Consider the following 11,160-nt stretch of genomic DNA (forward strand, 5'->3'; position numbering starts at 1 on the left):
CACTCTCAGTTGAAAACCTCACGAATGTGGTCAATCAAATAATCTATTTGTCTAAGGAACTAAGTTATCTATTTGTCAAAATATGCACTGTAATCCAAGGATTGAGATTTCGTGCGATCTAAATAAGAGTAGACAATGTAGATATCTATAAAGTACAAATTTATAAGAGTACACATCTAAGTACAAAGTTTTGTATGAGAATATCAAAACAAAATCAGAGTATCTATTTTTTAAGTACAAAATAAACAAACAAATGCAACTTTTTTTACGGCAATTATCCAAATATGTACAAAAGGGTAGGCTATATTGCTGTAGGATAAGGTAGTAAAGGATTGCTTTAGTGTGAAATGATAAATAAACTCTCGGCAAATTTAATGCACACAAGCAACGAATAGCCATAGACAAAGTTTGTTAAGTCTGAATTCAATCTTGTCTCAAGTCCAACTTTAAACAAGTATAATCAGCACATAAAAGCTACGCGAAAAGGCAGGCTGAAGACGAAATTTTCTCCCAAGTAGGTATTAGTGTCTTTTTTCACCTTATTTAAAGGACGAGATCCTTTAGAAGAACAAAAGAATCTCATCCAACCATTAACTTATAAGTCTTCACTTATATACATAACTTATCAGTTATTAGTCAAGGGAACAGAAGACACAAGAGGACAACTAGAGAGTTGCCCACAGAAAACCATTCGGGTCTGAAGAGACTAAAACCAACACCAATCTTGGTATGATAAGGGTTTATTTCCGGGGGCCTCCTCTCAAACCTAAAACCAACAATCCTTTTCAGGTTTGTGAAAAATTTTGAATACCAAATGAGAATTCAAATGGTCAACAGGAAGCTTAGGAGAGGAAATTTCAACATAATCCAACATGTCTCTTTGGAGAATGGGTGGTTGAACATTATTATAAAGACATTGAAGGTATTGTTGAGAGGAAAAATGACATCAAAGAAGTTGCCTTCTGTCAATAGTCATCAAATGTCGGACGTCTTTTACCTATCCGGTTTTACCGGATCTTCTGTCTGACCCCGGAAATTAAATTAAGTTTGGCTAAAAGAAAATGCACCTTCCTAGTGAAAGTCACAGGTTCAGTGAATGTCACTTCCGAATTCCGATATTACCTATACAAATTACTATCTGGTGAGTGAAAGTAGAATTCCAAAGTAGATAATACCTACCTAATATTTTCGTGAGAAAAAATTGAAAGTGTCGAAATACACCCACAGGTAGAACCAAAATGTAAAAGGGCAATATGCAAACTTCTAAGTCACTAGATTCCGTCACAGAAAAGTCAAGAAAGGATCGGATATGTTCCCAACATAATAAAGAACGCTATTGGAATTTCTAAACATCTAATTACACCCGAAAAGTACAAAACTCGTCTATTTGAAAGCATCGAAATCGCCTCACACTTGTCATCAAAATCAACGAATGTCTTCCCAAAGACATAACTCATATGTCTCTCGTATCAAAGTACTATCAGTCCATCACGGAGCTAAGTACAACCAGAGATAGATTACAATATGATAATTTGTTTTCTATTTTTAGGCCCCGCTCCGAAGCCCTCACTCAATTTGTTATAATCGTGTTACATCAATCATTTTTCAGGAGGGTTTCAGTGCCGTGAGTCGAACCCCTGTTTGTTCGATGTCACTCAATGGGTGAACATTATTGAGATATCCCATACGCCACGCTAGAAATACACTCGAGTTCGAAAAATTCGGAACAGATTCACTGTGGAACTTTTTCAATCTTCTTTTTCTTCGCCTTTTCCCGTGTACAGACAGGGTCGGCGTTTTTCGTCATCCTCTCAATCAGCCCTAACTAGGGTGATTGCTTTGAGCTGACATTTGGTTTTTACGAGTGGATGCCCTTCGCACTCAACCTTTGCAATGGATATAGCATAAGGGAATTTCAATATCAACAATATTTCCATTGAAAACAGAGCCAACGAGAAAATCAAAGACGGTATCTCGAAATCTCGAAGACAACAACATTAGCTCTAATGCTCGCCAAGTCGCCACTCACGCCCAGGCCGGGGTCCGTCAGACTGTCACAACGAGTGTGGCTATACAAGTTTCAGGCCGCAGTCTCTCAGACGGTCTGACAGATCTAGATTCATGGAAGCTTAACCCATATTTTAGGGCTGTTGCCCCTACACCTAAGTCTCAGAGGCAGACCTAAATCTCGAGGTTTTACCGCCACACACGTTCCGACTGAGTATAAGTGGCAGGCATTAGGTAATACCTAAAAACTTTTGAAATGTCCTATGTCCTAATTTTCTTACCATGTAGCAAATTGTAAAATTGAACAAAGATTGATCCAAATATTCTCTGGCTCCACAATCATACTCATTCCTACGATTCATCATTCAAGGTGATACATCACAACTTTCAAAAAGGCTGTCGGCTGTAGGAGTAAAGGAATGGGCATTCAAAATGCCCCTAATTTTTTGCACTCGACTGTACATTCACAACTTTCAAAAAGGCTGTCGGCTGTAGGAGTAAAGGAATGGGCATTCAAAATGCCCCTAATTTTTTGCACTCGACTGTACATTAGAATACTATGAGTTACAAGATAAATAATGTGTGAACTAATTTCTCGCGCGGAGTGTTTGGAATAATTGACGTAGTGAACATGATGTTGGATGTTACTTGGAACAAAAAGTCAAACACGATGTAAATTGGAGCCGACACACATGATGTAGATTTTCCAGATTTCGGGAGGAGGAGGAGATGATAGCGTAGAGTGTTTTGGTGGCAACAGGAAGAGGAACATGTCTTGAATTTGGGAAAAATCCACGAAATACTTGTAGTAATCCACTGAAGTTCCAAACTAATAATAATTATCATTACCATTCCAGATAATAAGTAAAATTAGTAGAGATGCCAAGATCAGCATAATTGTCTTTCAACGTTTGAAATTAGTGGAAATCAAAATGACCATCACTAGAATGTTGATATTAGCTATTAAATTGGTGGAGATGTCAAGATCACCATCATAAAACGTTGGTAGATGCTATTTAAATACCTGCATTCGCAACATCTCTCATAAACCTCCTTATACTCCTTGTAGTGTACCATGGATTATTCACCCAACTCATCCATCAAGCATTAGTTCATCAGCTGAACTCACTTTGTACTTTGTATTTCTCCATCCATGCACAATGACGTGACCTATTATCCTCCTAGAATCACAAAATCGTGATGACACGACACGTTTGGTATTTAACGGTACCCGAAATCAACACAGGTAGACTCATGATGGAGACAAAGGGACAAGGGTCACCTGAATTACTTCCGGATGTGTGGATATGAGGAGACATGCAGTCTGGCTCTACCAGGGGCACTCCCAAAATCCCCAGACCCTTTTAAAATTATTTTAAGATTATTTTGTAAGAGCGATGATCTTTTCAATCCATTCTCTCCCTATTATCCACGATGTTGTTTTTAGGGTTTGGGGTAATTATATTTTTCATAATTTTTTGACATCTCCAATTTGACGACGGCCACACACACAGAACTGGTGGATTCGAATTAGAGGATGTTTTCTCAATTGGCATGAATAGAAATCTTGGTGACCAAAATGGACCGTGACCACCCCGAGTGTATTATTATAAGGAATGGAGCTTTATTAATCTTTCCCAAATGCTACAATGACAAACAAAAGATAATATTGGGTAAATTGGCAATTTTCGGACAAACAGCATTTTATTTTAACACCCATCCCTTCAGATTCTCACTTATCATCTACATAATGTGGCATATTATTTTTATTAGTGTATGTAATAACTACTTACCTGATAAAGTTACCGAGTCTTCAATAATGGGTTCATGAAGGGCACCTACTCGTAAGTTTTCAAAATTAAATTCCATAGGTGTTGAAAAGTTCACGCTCAGAACCCTCTCATCTTCAAGCTGAACACGTCCGGTTATTTCGTCCTCCAATTTGAATAATTCTTCCCTAAATCCCGTCCATAAGGTGTTGAATTAGAAAGGCTCAATGAGTGGTGTGCCTATTACTTCAGCTAGGCTAAGTCCACCCAAACTCCATCAGTCTGACAAGGGTCTCTAGCCGCGGGCAATGCAGGATAACATTTTGGTCAGTAATAATAATTTCGAGTATGTTGGAGGTATGGTCATCGTCCGAAATGTAGGATACTCAAGGGAAAGCGTACCTATGTATGAATATAATTTATGTTATGCGAGAAAGAAAACCGTATGCAAACGATCTTGGAAAACGCAAAAATATTAAATAATCAAATGTAGGGACAATATTACTGTAATTGAGTAATTTCAACTACATGCACCCTTGGCAAAACACCTTATTAGGTCATTCAAGCCGTTCACTATTCTCAATAGTTAAACCGTAAAATATTGCACTTCTGAGCTTTCTTGCAACTAAAGATTAAGGTTGCAGTAAAATTGCCTTTTTTGACCTACTCGTAGTAAAAACATTTGACAAAAGTTCCACAAAGGTCCTACATTTCGGGCACGCTTCCCGAATAATTTTATCTTTCAAGTTTTGGGGGTTTCGAGCTCTCTCTCTCTCTATTGCTCAGTATATTCCATGCACTTCAAAACGATATGGAACGCAGGAAAAACAATTTATGTGCTAATTGTGGAGAGCCTGGAGGGCGTTCATCTGCTGGCATTCCCATGTCGGTATTATTATGAAAGTAGAAAAGCATGAAAACCGCTTTTTCCAGGGAGCTTTTTTCAATCAGAGAATTTTTGGGGAAAAAAGGTTTTAGGGAAAAAGAAGCTTATAGCTTATACCTACTGATATATTATGGCACATTTTTGTATAATGACAAACCATTCACCATAGTTGGATACTGATATTAATTCCATTGACTTCTAAGTAGTACTTATTGATGTTTAATTAAATGAAGGTATCGAGAAATCGATCAGATTTCTCACAACATATTGATTGAACATACTCATTCGACTACTGATACTTTGTGTACATAGGTATTGTAAATTGGAGAGTAAAGACCATTTCAAAATATTTATTTAATGTTTATCATGTTTGCAGGCTTATGCCTATGATGTAACAAAGAAGAGTTTAGTAATTGTTTACTATTTAATTGTTTGAAATAACGAAACAAAAAGTCCAATTCCTTGAAATTTAAATAATGTTCTCAGAATTGGGACATAAAAAATTAGATTTCAGACACAAAAAATTGAGTTCAGAAGAGAACATGTGAAGGCATGGATAACAAAGCCTTTGAAGAAGTTTAGAGTGAGCATAGCATCAGATCCTTCGTAAACTGAGAAATAAGAATGGCAGTCGTAAATCGAAGATGGTTCGCAAGTGTTTACATTGTTTTATTTGTAAAACAGATCATTAATACAAACATGAAAGGCCACCCAGAGGTCAGAGGTTATGATTTATAAATTCAAACTAATTAGGGCGGACCCTTTTGTTGATCCAAAAGGGGACATGGTGTCATTGCCAGGCCCAAAGAGAATGACATTCTTAGAGGTACAGGTTGGGCCAAAACCAAGGATCACACGATTTTGGGTCAGACTTTTAGCTTCAGCCCAGGATTTGGCAGTTTCTGATGATATTCTTCTTCTCAGGCCGCTTCCATGTTATTCAAAGGGAATACATATATACAAAGGCAAAATATAGAGGGCCTATATGAAATAGCACGCAGCTGTTGAACAAGGGTACATATATGGTTTCTGGAAGTTCAAGCTTATACGATTAGGTGTTTGCCCCTGTTATTATCAAAACTTGACATATCACAACCCCCTGCTCTTGTGTCTAATTTCAACGAGTCTTGAAGTTCTTTTCAAAATGGCCGCCATTCGCCCCCGTCAATAACATGTTTTACTGACGTCATGTCATAAACATCGCACAATTTCAAAATTAAATTATTTAAGTTTAGTGGATGTGTCAAATTTTCCACAAATCCGAGTACTAAATAGGTCCGAGTACTGTACGTACTCATTTGTCGTGGATTGTATCAACTTTTTCATAGATCTAATATGAGATTCATCAAAATGCCAAGGCCTTAAAGGTTGGTATTGGTACTTAACAATTTTATTATCAAACCATCAGCTTTTGTCTGACCCTCTTCCTTCTCTCTCTCTCTCTCTCTCTCTCTCTCTCTCTCTCTCTCTCTCTCTCTTATTCCATTTTCTGAAGAGAGAAATTAAATTTCATTATCCGAAGAGAGAAGGAAGGTCTCACTGTAGTATTGTACAGAAAAATAGGAATAATTATTTGTTTATTGTTTTTTATCACCTAATTAATACCTACATACCAATAAAATAAAATTAACATTTTTACTTGGTCAACGAAACGCTTTTTTGCCACACATTGCATAAATAGATTATTTCTAGGCGTTCATAAAAATTAAATGTCTGAAATTTTGAATGTGAAACATATTGCGTTCTTAAAAATACGCCTTATTGTAAGGCGTATTTTAGTATTAGTATCTACTTCATGGTTTCTCTTTGAGAGATTCTCTCACTTAATTCACTCCTACGTTCCACTAACACACCTACCTCTTCTTCTCCCGTCCTCTCTTTCAAAGTTAACTCATATTTCTCCCTCCTTGCGATTTCAACCCATATTTATCTATCTCCGTCTCTCCCTTTCCCTCGTGCTAATATACATCTTCGTTATCTTTCTCTCCCTTTATTGTACCCTCTCATCTTTCTTTCCCTATTTTTTTTCTCCTTCTCCTAACTAACCTATTTTTCTCTTTCTCTCCCTCTCTCTCTTTCCCTTTCTATGTTTCCGTCCCTCTCCTACCATTTTACATTATATTTATCGCTTTCCCTTTTTCTGATCTCTCCCTTCTTCCCTTTCTTTTTTTCCTATCTCCCTCCTTTTCTCCCTCTCTCCATTACCTTTCTCTCTCCTTCTCTCTCTCCCTCTCTCTCTTTCTCTCTCTCCTTCTCTTCCTTTCCCTCTCCCTCTTCACCTATTTCATATATTCTCAGTGTGTGGTTTCGCTCTGACTACCGGGTGGTTTCACCATAATTTCCATCAGACAGGCTGTCACAATATTCATCACGGTTCATTATGGGGCCTATTATTCCCTTAACTTCCTATTCAAAACCCTTTCTTCTAGGATGTGACACATTTCTGTCCGTCAGAATTAACATAAAGGAACGGAGGAAGAAGAATGAATATTCCCGAGTCATTTCTACACGATGATGTGTGAAGATGATGTCCGGGTGATCAGGGTTGGAGATGGGAGGATTAGAGTGGGGTAGGAACACACTACTATCACGCCACTTGAGCTCACGTGACGTGATTGCAGTGTGGCTATCATTGCAGTGTGACTATCATGAATGAAATTACCTACAATATTATGGAAAAACTTTGAACTACATCTTTCTGACTCCCCATGACCACGGGACGTGACAGTAGTGTGTTCCTACCTTTAATAGATAGATACTATTATTTTCCTAAGAGGTATCGAATTATTAATTTCTTTACTATTGAGGATTTGGGCATTGTTAGGGTGTGTCCACACATAGTTGACCGGTGTCGACTGAACCGTCCACACTGCCTCGATTCAGCTCGGCGATCGACGACTGTGTTTGGACACACCATAAAAGCGCCTAATGGAAATGAAAAGAAAGATGTGATATACCCCCGATACTCACATAAAAAAGTAAATGTGCGGAAAATTTCATTTTGTGTGTTGTAAATATAAGAGCATTTGTACAATATTTGTGGATATCAGTGATATCACAGAATATCAACCTTCTAAGTGCCTACTTTTATTGAAAATCTACATAATTTTGATTTTGCTTTTTGAAGTGTAGGTATGCCAGCCCTGGTCTTCTTACTCTCGAAATTATCTATTTTGATAAAAGCGATCATACCTTATCTGTATTTAGAGTACCCTTTCACGTGTTTAGTCCAAAATTATTTGAAAAGTGTTATCTTAACCTAGAAGCTAAGTGGTCTAAATGCTTGTCTCATTAGTAAAAAAAAATCCCCCAAAAACTGGTTTTTGGCTTTATGGTTTTCTGGACAAAATTTGCACCACCACTTTCGTGTTCTTGGTAAAAAGACCTTTAATTTGATATATAGGTCGACCAGGTTTGGACAAGTCCTTCTATGGGGACAGACAGACCGACCGACAGACAGACAGACGACACCGAAGCGAATACAATAGCCCGTCCCTTATACCTTTTTTCCTATTGGAATCAGAGAACTTCCAACAAAGTACTGTTCAATTCGATGAGGGTTTCTAGTTTCATAACATTTTCCCTTTTGTTCACCACAGAAATAAAATTTCCAAAACCCCCTATAAGTTAATATTGTGAAATTCATAGCCCCCATTATTTCTCGTATTCGAGGGGGGCTTCACTTTAACAACAATGACTACTAAGCTCCTCCCTATATTTCTATTAAATTTAATATTCACAATACCTTGAGTAACCTTCAAGTTCAAGTGTTTAAACTTATAACTGAATCAATCATGTATACCAGGTCCAGGTATTGAATTTGTTGAAATATTATGTTCGTAGTTCGTATGTAGGTCTGTTGAAGCCTGCCAAACGGACAGAATCATTCCAGGGGCAGATGAAAATTTGGTACATCCACTAATCTATTCAATTATTTACTATACCTTGAGTAACCGTCAAGTGTTGAAACTTATAACTGAATCAATGATGTATGTACGAGATATTAAATTTCCTGAAATATTTCTTTTGTAGGTCTTTTGAAGCCTGCCAAACGGACAGAATCATTCCAGGGGCAGATGGAAATTTGGCACATCCACTAATATGTAAACAATACTCGTATATTAGAATCGACATCGCCAGTCCTATATTGAACAGGTACTATAAGCTAACACTCATGTTACGTCCATATCGCACGGTTTTCTGTGCTTTGAAGTTGAGCATCGTCCAGGATGGATTGGACTTGGACAGAACGAGTGACCATTAGATCAAACGTCACTATCACATTTTGAAAACAGTGTTATTCCAATACACTCTGACTCAAAACAACTTCTCCAATTCCACCATCATAAATCCACTTCCAACTATTACCTATCAGGAAAACCGAGGCGTTATGTGGGATTAAATAGGTTAATAAAAAGACATAAATCCAAGCATCCTTATAAATTTAATTCTGAAAAATGTACGGCTTGACGGCTTGTAGAGTTTTGATACATGAGTGGTAAAAGTGGTGTGAGCACTTAAGCAAGAGATCAGAGAAGTTTCACACCCGCCGAAATCCGCAAACGCCACAACGTCTATGATCTCATTCCGGATATCCGTCCGAACCGGAAAAAGTACAAAGAAATCCCCACCGAAAAGGAAGAAGTACTGACGAAAGAAGCAAAAACTGCGTGCATAAATCTGTCATCACTTCTGCAGCAGAATACAACACACAATCGGCGCAAACATAGTTGCCTGCTTTACGCCCGTTTTTTATTCCAATTGAAGATACAATCGGCCAGAGTGAGATGTTGTAAAAGAGCGATAATAATTATGTGATAATAAATTAATTTTAATTCATAGGAGTAACAAATTGGGCAAACAAACGCACTTTATTATACCAGATGATGAATGGTGATCTTTCAAAAGACTATCCACATTAACATTTTGTTGGCAACCACAACTGGAGTAGCTAAGTCGGACCCATCTGTCCAAGATATTTACGTGCCTTTCATTCGGATAGCACCTCACTTATATTTTTGTTTTAAAACATCAAAGCGTATCGAGTAGGTACCTACATCAAAGAAAATTCTGTCGAAATTTTTTTCTGGGAATGGAAGGGTGAAAGCCGTGTGTTACGTGTTAGAAGGTATAAAACCTACATAAATTACATCTATTTGGCCGTCCGTCCATGCAAAGAGTGAAAGAAAACTCCTTTTCTCTTATAAACTTGAAAAGTTACATGCAAACCTCTGATGGAAAATTAAATTGTTGTTGGATATAAGTACCTACTCTGAACCCATCCAAGGATGGGAAATACAAAATCCACAAATGTTTACTAACATGTACAAAAATATCCAACCCTTTGAAAGTAGGATTGAAAATTTGATATGCAGTTAATTGTTCAACGCATAAATTAACAATTTATTTCCCTTTAGTAGTACCGCATTTTCCTCTGTTTTGATCTCAGATAAAAAAGGAACCTTTTGGTAAATTTATTACCAAAAACAAATGTCCAAACATGAGAAACACACTTGCTCATGACCTCTGTCGTCCTTTATTCTTATTCTAATTTATTTCCAAATTTGAATAGGTCCGGGGTGTTTTTAATTTGTCATTTCCGGTTTTTTATTATCTGTTTGAAAATTTTGTCCGGAAAAAAGAAGAGAATAGTGTAATTAAAAAGCATTTTTGAATTTTTTGATGACACTAAATCAAATTTTTGACTAGAAATGTCTGTGGTGTGTCCATTTTTCATTAGAGGTGCTCAGACTGCTCAGTGAATCTGCGTTTTCACTGCTGTGAATTTTATGTTTACCTTCCCAAATTGGAATTCAGTTTTTTCATATTAGGAAAAGTAGGTGTTCTGGAAACCATAATGGATCTAAGTAGTTTTTAGTAAGAACTGTAAATATCTCCCCATGTCCGGTGTGAACAAAACTTATGTCACTCACTCAACATTATTATGCGTGAATTGAGAACTTGTTCAAAAATGGGAGGTTTGGGAAGTTTTCTCAGGTTCCCATAATATGGAGACCGGTGAAATTGCTGGTTTCCGCAATTTCTTTTCGAAGAAACTCATGATTCATGGCACGCCAAATACTCATTATAACAAGATTCCTTCATACCAATGTAGATGGTTCATTTTATGAAGAACCTAATATACAGACAGTTAAGGGCAATCACTAATGGCCGATCTTTTACCACTTAGAATTAACACAGTGTCAAGGGTTTTGTATTTTTTTTTTTTTTACTCTGGATTAACTGAAAACTCTCTGTGGTAAGTTAAAGCTGATCACTCTGATGAGTGGCTGAATCATCTTGCCATTTCACTGAAACTCTTGATTGTTACCTATTAGTTTCAGGGGGCGATTCCCTAATACCTTACAGCCTACCTAACGTAAACTCAGTGTCTAGATTCTTTTTTGCCTCATCATGAATCCTCTCTCCTCTGGTAAACCGTCAAAGACGTCAAAGTTAACTTCTTGTTTGAATATTCAGTTCAAACAATATTAAAAG

The sequence above is a fragment of the Diaphorina citri genome, unplaced genomic scaffold, assembly GCF_000475195.1.
Source record: "Diaphorina citri unplaced genomic scaffold, Diaci psyllid genome assembly version 1.1 scaffold876, whole genome shotgun sequence".
Classification (NCBI taxonomy): domain Eukaryota; kingdom Metazoa; phylum Arthropoda; class Insecta; order Hemiptera; family Psyllidae; genus Diaphorina; species Diaphorina citri.